General features: G+C 38.8%; 1 protein-coding gene across 9 annotated transcripts in view; it reads right to left on the reverse strand.

Annotated features, from left to right (window-relative positions):
• Ccdc88a (coiled-coil domain containing 88A) overlaps positions 1 to 12,542 on the reverse strand; it is a 176,272-nt gene that overhangs the window by 138,940 nt on the left and 24,790 nt on the right. The gene's annotated exons all lie outside the window — the stretch shown is intronic.

The following is a 12,542-nucleotide window of genomic DNA, read 5'->3' on the forward strand; positions in this document are numbered from 1 at the left end:
GATAGTTTTAAAAAATAAAGTCTTTAATAAAACAGTAAAAGTAATATAAAAATAAACCCCATAAAGATGGAAATCACACAGAGTCTGGATTATATTGTCTTTGGGATTGTTAACTACAGAAAGACATTTGATTGTAAAGGCTGCTGAGTTAACATATATATATATATATATATATATATATATATATATATATATATATATATATATGTTAAAGGTACTCTGAATTCAAAATTTATGTCTAAGGATATGTTGCTTTGGAAAAGAGGTTCTGCTTTTATTTCCACAGAAGATGAGAAGCTATGGATTGCTTCCAAGCTAATATGGTTTGATCAGCGAAGACCCCCTGAAAGGTATAAGATGACACCATGGCCCAGATGATCAAACATCCAAAAACAGCTCCAAGGTTCAGACATGCACCCTCACAAACTACTCCAGTCAGGACTTGACCATAATTCTTAATTTTCTCAGGATCCCCATAAGATTGCCAGTGCCCTCAACCAGCAGGAAGTAGTATGAAAACCTATGCCCAAATTCCCAAAATACTGTTTATAAATGTTCATTTTTATTTAAAGCAGGTTGATTATAAATGCAATCTCTTTCTAAAACAAAAAAGGGAGATATGATAGGATGAAAGGGTGTATAATTGAATCTACTTTCAAAGAGCAACAACTTGCTTAAAATTCTTTTTTGCCCTTTCTTTTTTTGGTTTTTTGAGACAGGGTTTCTCTGTGTAGTTTTGATGCCTGTCCTGGATCTCGCTCTATAGACCAGGCTGGCCTTGAACTCACAAAGATCCGCCTGGCTCTGCCTACCAAGTGCTGGGATTAAAGGCCTGTGCCACCACCACTGGGCGCTTAAAATGTTTTACACTGCTATGGATTTTGGTTTATTGACGCAAATTTAAAGTTGATTTTGTTATACTGTGCGTATATTTCTACTCTTGCTTAAGGTATGTTTGTGCAGCTCATTTGAAATTGTAATATATAATTAAGAAATACAGATTAATAGTTAATTATCTATGATAATCAAACTTATATTAGTTATTTTTCAGGTATACATAGATATATTTCAATTAGGTAGGTAATCTCCGAACATTTCAAAGACCTACAGAAAATGGCATTTAAAATGTTTTAAAAACTTAGACTTTCTGGACAGTGAGACATGTCTGTTCCAGGCAGCACCAATAATGGGCATTGAAGAAACTCCATATGGAGTATGCTTTCCTTATGTCCAAAGTTAGCCATTTGGGCAAGAAACTGTTTTTTCCTGGACTGATTGAGAAAATGTTGTATCAATTGGACATGTAGGACCCATGGAAAAGTGACCACTGACCGTTGCAAGGCGAGATGGTCATTCGGGTTCCTGCTTCACAAAAGAAACTGCCAGACATTCTACAGGACATAGGAAAAGGTGACTAAAAAAACTATAGGCCTTTAGGTTGAAGATGGATGCCCCAACATTGCAGAGGAACTTTGGGTGACTGTCCAGGCAGCCAGATGTCTCTGTCATTCTAGATTTTGGAAGTTGCTTACAATGCACTTCCTGTTTACTTAGGTAATATTATATCCTTCTGAAATCTTTGATGTAGTTGAAGACTACATAGTTATAATTATAATTTTCCTTGGTTATGGTGAGATAAATTAGATATGAAACCTTAGATCCACAAATATAGGATAGATAGAAGATTTTCTTTTAATTTCGCCAAATACAAAAAGACTAGATATTGGAAATACAATTCTTGCTTGATAACTGTTCTATTATATGTTAATTTTACTATGTTAAAGTTAAAACTGTCCTTTTTGATTAGACAGAAAAGGGGAAGTACTGTGGGATGCCTTTCTGTATGCTGTGAATATGTGTTGCTATGACTGGTTAATAAAGAAGCTGCTCTGGCCTATGGCAAATTAGGTTATAGCCAGGCAGGAAATCCAAGAGAGAGACAGGGAGAAGAAAGGCAGAGGCGGAAGAGAAGCCAGCCTGCCACCCAAGGAGCAGCATGCCAGCAGACTGGTAAGCCACAGAATACATGGCTAAACATAGATACGAATTAGGGGTTAATTTAAGTGTAAGAGCTAGTCAGTAATAAGCCTGACCTAATGGCCAAGCAGTAATAATTAAAATAAGCCTCTGTGTGTTTACTTGGGATCAAGCGGCTGCAGGATGCAGGAGGGAGAGATTAGTCCCAACTGCAGGGCTGAGCAGGACCAGAGAAACCTTCAGGCTACAACTGAACACAGCCAGGACTCATGAAGCAAAGGAACAGAAACATGCTTATTCCACTCAGTTGTGCTAGAAACTATCAACCAACAAACTAACTTCAGATAGGCAACGTAAAAAACACTAGTAACATGAAAAGCCACCACAAAAATGTTTCTTCAAAAATCAACAACCCCACATACCCCAGCCCCAACTCCAGTGAAAGTCCCCTAATCCACCAGATGCCATGCCAGGTACCAGAACTCGAAATAGGCCACCCACTGGCAGACTGCCCCTACTCTCTAAGTGCCCACCCAGTCTACCTTCAACAATCCCTCCCCTCCTTGTAACCATATCCTGGCCCCAAACTCCAAGTATCAGAAGTCCAGTCCCCAACATGGGTGGAGACCCTCAACCATAGGCCACTCCAGCCAGGAGACTAGAGAGGAAACAGAAGCCAAGGAACAAATCACCCATCCAGCAGAGATAAACTCAGAAATCAGCACCTAGACCTATAATCATCCCAAACCTAGATGCCTAGATACCATTGTAAGAACACAAGCAACAATAGCCAAAGCAATAGGTTACCACCAGAGACCAGCAAGCACTGAATATTCCAACAGAGGTAAAGCACAAGAAAACGACCTTAAAATCAATTTTATGAAGATGATAGAGCTCCTTCAGAGGAAATAAAAAAATTAAAAAACCCTTAAAGAAATCCAAATAAATAGCTCAAGTACATGAATGTTCAAGATCTGAAAATGGAAATAGAAACAATAAAGAAAACACAAACTAAGGGAATCCTAGAGATGGAAAATCTAGGTAAGCCAACAGGAGTTACAGATGGAAGAGAGAATCTCAAGCATTGAAGATAGAAGAAATATATACATCAGTTAAAGAAATTGTTAAATTAAAACAAAACAAAACAAAACAAAAACTCCTGACACAAAACACTCAAGAAATCTGGGATACTATGAAAAGACCAAACATAAGAGTAATAGGAATAGAAGAAGAATGCCAGCTCAAAGGCCCAGAAAATATTTTCAACAAAAATCATAAAAGAAAATTTCCCTATCCTAAGGAAGGACATGCCTATAAAAGAACAAGAACACCAAAGAGATTGGACCAGAAAAGAAAGATCCCTTGCCACATAATAATCAAAACACTAAACATACAGAATAGAGAGAATATTAACAGTTGAAAGGAAAAAAGGACAAGTAACATATAAAGACAGACCTATTAGAATTACACCCAGCTTCTCAATGGAGATTCTAAACGCCAGAATGGCCTGGACAGATACCCTGCAGGTTCTAAGCGACCACAGTTACCAACCCAGATTACTATACCCAGTAAAACTTTCAATCACCATAGATGGAGAAAACAAGATATTCCATGATAAAGTCAAATTTAAACAGTATCTATCCATAACTTCAGCCCTAGAAAAGGTACTAGAAGGAAAGCTCCAACCCAAGGAGGTTAACTACACCCATGAAAACACAGGAAATAAATAATCTCACTCCTGCAAAACCAACAGAAGGGAAGTAAATACATATACACCACCACCACCACCACCAACAACAACAACAAAATAACAGGAATTAACAATCATTGGTTATAGATAACTCTCAATATCAATGGACTCAATTCCCCAATAAAGACACAAACTAACAGAATGGATGCCAAAACAGGACTCAACCTTCTGCTGCACCTCAGAAACACACCTCAGCATCAAAGATAGACATTACCTTAGAGTAAAAGGATGGAAAAAGATTTTCCAAGCAAATAGACATAAGAAGCAGCTAATGTAGCCATTCTAATGTCTAACAAAATAGACTTCAAACCACAATCAGTCAAAAGAGACAGGGAAGGACACCATCAAAGGAAAAATCCACCAAGATGACATTTCAATTTGTAACATCTATGCCCCAAATTCAAGGGCACCCACATTGTAAAAGAAAGTTTACTAAAAATTAAATCAAACATCAACCTTCACACATTGATAGTATAAGTCTTCAATACCTCACTTTCACCAACAGACAGGTTATCCAGACAAAAAACTAAACATAGAAATACTGGAAAACATTTCATCCAAACATAAAATATATTTTCTTCTCAGCACCTCACAGAACTTTCTCCAAAACTGACCACATATTCAGACACAAAGCAAGTTTTAACAGATAAAAGAAAACTGAAATAACCACCTAAATCCTATCAGCATGGATGAAAACTAGACTTCAACAACAGAAATAACAGAAAGCCTACAAACTCATGGAAAGTGAACAGCTCTGAATGACTACTGGGTCAAGACAGAAATAAAGAAAGAAATTAAAGGCTTCTTAGAAATCAATGAAAATGAATGCATAATATACCCAAACTTATGGGACACAATGAAAGCGGTGCTAAGAGAAAAGTTCACAACACTGTCTATATAAAAAAAATTGTAGGGATCTCATACTAGAAACTTAACAGCACACCTGAAAGTTCTTGAACAAAAAGAAGCAAGCATACGCAGGAAGAGTAGACAGCAGGAAATAATCAACTGAGGGCTGAAATCAATAAAATAGAAACAAAGAGAACAATACAAAGAATCAGTGAAAGAGTTCTTTGAAAAAAATCATCAAGATAGACAAACCCTTATCCAAACTAACTAAAGATAGAGAATATCCAAATTAACAAAATCAGAAATGAAAAGGGGGACATGACAACAGACACCGAGAAAATCCAAGGAGTCATCAGATCATACTTCAAAAACCTGTACTCTACAAAATTGGAAAAATCTAAAAGAAATGGACAATTTTCTCAATACCAAAGTTAAATCAAGATCAGATAAACAACTTAAACAGATCTATAACCCCTAAGGAAATAGCAGTCATTAAAAGTCTCCCAACCAAAAAGCCCAAGGCCAGATAGTTTTAGTGTACAAAGAAGAGTTAACGCCAATACTCTTTAAATAATCCCACAAAACAGAAACAGAAAGAACACTGCCAATTTTATTTTATGAGGTCACAGTCACCCCATACCCAAACCACACAAAGATTCAAAAAAGAAACAGAATTATAGACCAATTTCCCTCATGAACATAGATGCAAAAATACTCAACAAAATACTTGCAAACCGTATCCAAGAATATATCAAAAAGAGTATCCACCATGATCAAGTAGGCTTCATCCCATGATGCAGGGATGGTTTAGTAACTGGAAATCTGTCAATGTAACCCACCATATAAACAAACTGAAAGAAAAAAAAATCACATGATCATCTCACTAGGTGCCAAAAAAGCCTTTGACAAAATCCAACACCCATTCATGATAAAAGTCTTGGAGAGAGTAGGGATACAAGGGACAAATCTCAATAGCCAATAGCCAACATTAAATCAAATGGAGAAAAACTCAAAGCAATTCCACTAAAATCAGGAAAAAGACAAGAATGTCTACTCTCTTCTTATCTATTCAATATAGTACTTGAAGTTTTATCTAGGGCAATGTGACAGTTGAAGGAGATCAAGGGGATACAAATTGGAAAGGAAGAAGTCAAAGTATCATTATGTGTAGATGACATGATAGTATAAATAATCAACCCCAAAAATTTTACCAGGGCTACAGCTGATAAACACCTTCAGTGATGTGACTGGATACAAGATTAACTCAAAAACATTAGTAGCCCTCCTATATACAAATGACAAACAGACTGAGAAAGAAATCAGGGAAACAACACCCTTCACAATAGCCACAAACAACATAAAATATCTTGGTGTAACTCTAACTAAGCAAGTGAAAGACCTTTATGACAAGAACTTCAAGGATATGAAGACAGAAATTTGAAGAACATATCAGGAGATGGAAAGATCTACCATGCTCATGGATTGATAGAATCAATATAGTAAAAATGGCCATCTTGGAAAAGCAATCTACAGATTCAATGCAATCACCATCAAAATTCCAACACAATTCTTTACAGACCTTGAAAGGACAACTCAACTTTATATGGAAAAACACAAATCCCAGGATAGCTAAAATAATCCTAAACAATAAAAGAATTCCCAGGGATATCACCATCCCTGATTTCAAGCTGTTCTACAGAGCTATAATAATAAAAACCATGGGGTATTGGCATAAAAAAACAGAAATGTTGATCAATGGAATCGAATCAAAGACCCAGACATAAATCCACACATCTATGGACACCAGATTTCTGATAAATAAGCCAGAAATACACAGGGAAAAAAAGAAAGCATGCTCAACAAATGGTGCTGGTCTAACTGGACATTTGCATGTAGAAGAATGTGAATAGATCTATATTTATTACCCTTCAAAAAATCTGAAGTCCAAGTGGATCAAGGATCTCAATATTAAACGAGACACACTGAACCTGACAGAAGAAAAAGTAGGGAATAGCCTGGAAGGCATCAGCCCAGGAGACAACTTCCTAAACAGAACACTAATAGTGCAGGTACTAAGATCAACAACTAATGAATGGCAACTCACGAAACTAAAAAGCTTCTGTAAAGGCAAAGGACACCTTCAATAAGACAAAATGGCAGCCGAAAGAATGGGAAAAGATCTTCACCAACTCCACATCTGACAGAGGGCCGATCTCCAAAATATATAAAGAACTCAAGAAACTAGATACCAACAAAACAAACAACTCAGTTTAAAAAATGGGATACAAAGCTAAACAGAGAATTTTTATTAGAGGAATCTCAAATGACTGTGAAACACTTAAAGAATGTTCAGCATCCTTAGCCATCAGGGAAATGCAAACCAAAACTATTTTGATACTCCATCTTACACCTGTCAGAATGGCCAAGATCAGTAACACAAGGGACAGCTCATGCTGGCAAGGTTGTGGAGGAAGGGGAACACTCCTTTATTGCTGGTGGACGTGCAGACTTGTACAGCCACTATGGAAATCAATATGGCGGTCTGTCAGAAAACTTGGAATCAATATACCTCAAGACCCAGCTACACTACTCCTGGGCATATACTCAAAAGATGCTACCACCAGGACACTTGCTCAACTATGTGCACAGTGGCTTTATTCATAATAGCCACAAACTAGAAACAACCAAGATGTTCCTCAACTGAATAAAGTAAATGTGGTATATTTACACAATGGAGTACTGCTTAGCTGTAGAAAAAAAAAAAAAATGACATCATGAAATGTGCAGGCAAATGGATGGAACTAGAAAAAAAAATCATCCTGAGCAAGGCAACCCAGACCCAGAAAGAAAACATGATATGAAATCAGTTCTAAGTGGACATTAACTGTTATTAAAAGATAATCCACTACAATCCACAGACCCAGAGAAGTCAGATAAAGAGGAGAGGTCTAAGGAGACCAGGGTTCTCTCTAGGAAGGAGGAATAGAATAGATTTTGTGAGTGAACTGGGGGCATGTGGGAATGAGAACAGGAGGGATCAGGTTGGGGAGGGAGAGACAGAGGAACAGTTATGGGGAGATGACTGGCATTTGGGGGCAATGAGGAAACCTAGTACAGTGGAAATTTCCTGGAACCTATGAGGGTGACTGTGGTGAGGACTCCTAATGATGGAGGATATGGAACCTGAACCAGCTTTCTGTAACCAGGGAAGGTTCCCAGCGGTGGGACTGGGGCAACAACCCAGCCACAAAACTTATGACTCATAACCTTTCCAGGCTGCAAGATGCGCTGAGAACTTGTGGGAGTGGCCAACTAATGACTGGTACAACTTGAGGCTGAAGCCATGAGAGGGAGTCCATGTGGACACAACCTAGATGGCCAGGATCAGGAAGCTGGATTGCCCAGAGACCTACGATAGAACCATACACATGTGACAAACAACAACAACAACAACCAAAACAAAAACAAAAACAACATAAGTCAATAAAATGAATAAAATGATTCCTAATGCTATTCTGCTATACTCATGGATCAGTGCCTAGCCCAACCATCATCAGAGAGGCTTCCTCCAGCAGCAGATGGGAACAGATACTGAAACCCTTAGCCAAACATTAGGCAGAGCTCAGGGAATCCCCCAGAAATAGGGGTAGGGGTGGGGAGATTGTAAGAGCCAGAGGGGTTGAGGGTATCAGGAGAAAAGGGCCCACACAAGCAACTAAGCAGGGCTCATAGGGGCTCACAGAGACTGAAGCGACAATCACGGAGCCTGCATGGGCCTGCACATAGGCCCTCTGCATACATGGTGTGGTTGTTTAGATGGGTGCCTCTGATTATTTTGCCTGCTTGTGGAACCCTTTTTCTCCTACTGGGTTACCTCATCCAGCTTTGATATGAGGGTTTATGTCTACTCATTTTGTATCTTGTTATGCCGAGTTAGGCTGATACTACTGGGAGGCTTGCTCTTTTCTGAAAGGAAACGGAGGAGCAGTGGCTCTGGGGAAAGAGGGAGGAGGGAAGGCGGCAGTCAGGATGTATTGTATGAGAGAAGAGTAACCAAAAAAAATAATAATAATAATTAACAACCCCATAGAAACAGCTCCCCATGACATGTATAATGTGTGAACAAATTCAAAGAAGATACAAACAATCTCCTTAAAGAATCTCAAGAAAACAAAAATAGATGAATAAAATAAATACTAAGGCAACACAGGATACAAGACTAGAATTCAACAAAGAAATAGACATACAGAAGAAATAACAAATTGCAATGAAAAAACTGAGTAAGCCAATTAAAAACCTAAACCCAAATAACAGAACTGATCATATAGAGAACTTATATCATATACAGGACATTGTTGTGGGATATTATTTTAAGATATGTTACATTTGTTTATGTTGTAGAGTATTTGTTTTAACGATGCAAATATGTGTTGCATTCTTTTATGTTGTGTTTGTTTAATTCTGTAAAGCTGTGATACTTTGCCTGTCTAAAACACCTGATTGGTCTAATAAAGAGCTGAATGGCCAATAGCTAGGCAGGAGAAATGATAGGCAGGGCTGGCTGACAAAGAGAATAAGAGGAGAAATCTTGGAAGAGAGGATTGAGGAATGAGAAAAGGAGAGAGGATATCAGGGGCCAGCCTCTCAACTACACAGAAAGCCACAGAGTAAGAAATAAAGAAAGGTATGTAGAATAGAGAAAGATAAAAGCCCAGAGGCAAAAAGGTAGAAGGGACCATTCAAGTCAAGAAAAGCTAGCTAGAAACAAGCCAAGCTAAGGCCGGGCATTAGTAAGAATAAGACTCCATGTATTTATTTGGGAGCTGCGTGGTGGGCCCCCAAAGAACAGGACTGACATAATGTTAATTATCATTTTGATAATCCTTATTGTTGGTTTGACAATTCTTGGCTTATCTCTAAAAAAGTTGGTTGATGTGAGTGTCAAGATACAGACCTTAGAAAAACTTATTAAAACAGATCATAGAGATATTCACACTCAGAGGAATTTACAGGAGAACCAACCTCAATATTACATTATAAAATTAGAGAGGAACAGCCCAAAGTTTTCAAACAACCAAACTTAATTTATCCAGTCACCTTACAGGGACCGCCAAATGACAGATATCCCCAAGGCTATGTAAGAACTGACTGGAAATGCTAGATTTGAGGCAATTTAAGGAATCAATAGTCTCATATGGTATGCATTTACCTTTTGTGTAGAAGATGTTAAATTCATGGTCAACTAATAATAGAACTATCCTACAAGACTGGAAAGACTTGGGAATAGCAGTATTGGAGCCTGGTCCTCAGTTACAGTGGAGAACCTGGTGGAAAGATGAGGCTAGGACCATTGAACAATGAAGCAGGGCTAGAGGTATGAAAATCTCCCAAGATCAACTTGTTAAAGAGGGAGATTATGGCTAATATAAAAAGGCAATCTCTATATGATGATCACACCCTGGCTTTATGCCAAGCAGCTGCTTTGAATGCTTGGGACAGAACTGAAGAAGTTGGAAAGAGAACTAAGTCATTTACTAAAGTTATACAGGGCCCAGAAGAAACCACTGTTTGTTTGTTTGTTTTTTAACAGAGATTGACTTCAGCTGTAAACAGAATGATACCAAATTCAGAAGCTAGACAATAATAATTGAATCTTTGGCTTTTGAAAATGCTAATTCACAATGCAAAGGTATAATTAGGTCTTTAGAAGCAAGATTAGCACCCAAAGAGGAAAGGATCCGAGATACAGTCAATATTGAATCTTATAACCATGATGATGCTTGGATAGGAGAGGTGATTTCCAGAGGTTTGAAGAAAAATCAAAAATCAAGTGTTTTAATTGTGGCAAACAAGGTCACCTAAAAAGGGATTGTGAACAGAACATTCTTGAAACCATGTTTTTTCTAAGAATAATCCAAACAAAAGGCCTCTTCCTTCTGCAGTATGTAGAAGGTGAGGCAAAAGTCAACACTGGACCAATGAATGCAGATCAACAAGGGACAGACAGGGTAACCCTTTGCCGACATCGGGAAGTGTCTTGGGGGGCCTCTCACAGTCATTCCCTGTCATAGTGGGGGAAACTTTGTCCCAGAGCAATTAAAGGACCTGATGCCTATTGTAAAAAACCATACTGCTCTGGATAAAATAGCTTTAGAAAATAAAACAAGCCGGGCAGGCGGTGGCATATGCCTTTAATCCCAGCACTCAGGAGGCAGAGCCAGGAGGATCTCTGTGAGTTGGAGGCCAGCCTGGTCTACAGAGAGAGATCCAGGACAGGCACCAAAACTACACAGAGAAACCCTGTCTTGAAAAAACTAAACCAAAACCAAACCAAACCAAAAAAAAAAAAAAAATCAGGAGAAACTATAAATCAAAATTGATAAAGATCAGATTTGAACAAGAGAGACCTCTTGATTAGAAGAGGTGATGGTTCATCAAACAGAGTGACCACTCAATTTAAACTAACTTATAAAACTTAACAAATGCTTTTAATATGATCAGATATAACTTGCCAAAAGGGAAACTCTCCAAAGTTAGGGTCGGGGAGGGTTTTGTTATTGTCTTTCCAGGAAAATAAAAACAACCATCTTGAGGAATTTAAAGACCTTTGGACAAATAAGCATCCAAAGAAGGGAGAACTACCTGGAAAAAAATTACCAAGAAAAGGAATAATCTGACCTAATGCAATCTCTGAAGTCTCCAAAAAGGAGGATGGGGCCCCACAACCATGATTACACCTGGACTATGGTAAGGCCACTAAGCTGACAAACACCACCTAAAGATCAGCTTTGGACTACAAACTGTAGCTCAGTACAATTCTTCTTCTTCTTTTTTTCTTTATTAAGTTAAATTTTTTTTTTTTTTTTTGGTTTTTCGAGACAGGGTTTCTCTGTGTAGCTTTGCGCCTGTCCTGGGACTCACTTGGTAGCCCAGGCTGGCCTCGAACTCACAGAGATCCGCCTGGCTCTGCCTCCCGAGTGCTGGGATTAAAGGCGTGCGCCACCACCGCCCGGCAAGTTAAATTTTTTAATTCATTTGCTCAGGACAATTTCAAGGTGGCTGGATGAGATGATCCAGTCTCACAAACTACTCTAGCCAGGACTTGAGACAAGCCCTGCACTTCCGAAACCATTACACAGAGACTGGATAACAAATGATACAGCTAGCTCTCCCAAGACTTGACAATTATCCCAATTTTTCTCAGGGTACACTAAAGATGCCATTGCCCCAGAGAGCAGGAAGTAATTTTAAGAACATGACACCCACATTCCCAAGAGGTGGGGTGGGCAGTTTTTGGTTGTTCAGTGGGTTATGGATATTTGTCATCATTTAGGGTGGTTGGTTACCAGTTGCTATTGGTAATGATCAGGAAAAATGCTGAACAAAAGACACTAGATTCAGAGATCTTTTTCTAAAAGAAAAAGGGAGATACAGACATAGAAGAAAAAGGAATAGCAGGAAATATTAGTTAGAAGGATAGAGGGGAGAGAAACAGAAAATCAGGAGGGCCTGGATCCTAATCCATTGGGCCCTGACTGTCTCTGCCCTAGGGTTTTTAAAAGAATGCCAAGGGGTAGAGCAAAAGACCTCCCCCCAGCACAGCCAAGTGCAGACCATCTCAGACACCTGGTACTCAGGCCCGTGGTCCAATCATCCTCTTTATGCAGACCTGCTGGGTAAAGCCTCAATGGGCTCTAACATGTGGAAGAAGAGGCAGAAAGAATCTAAGAACCAGAGGGGATGGATGACACAAGGAAACAGTTGCTTCCAGACATTACCAAGTCTGACATAGAGACTACAGCAGCACACAAATCCAAGACAGATGGGGAAGTGGACACGAGTTCCATCCCAAACTAAGAAGCTATCTCCAACTGGTAACTTATTGTAAATGAGTCTAACTGGGCATATAAATTACACTTAAGGGTAGGCCCCATGACCAACAATAGATGGGCCAACATAAATGGAA

Source organism: Peromyscus eremicus, chromosome 10 (assembly GCF_949786415.1).
Source record: "Peromyscus eremicus chromosome 10, PerEre_H2_v1, whole genome shotgun sequence".
Classification (NCBI taxonomy): Eukaryota; Metazoa; Chordata; class Mammalia; order Rodentia; family Cricetidae; genus Peromyscus; species Peromyscus eremicus.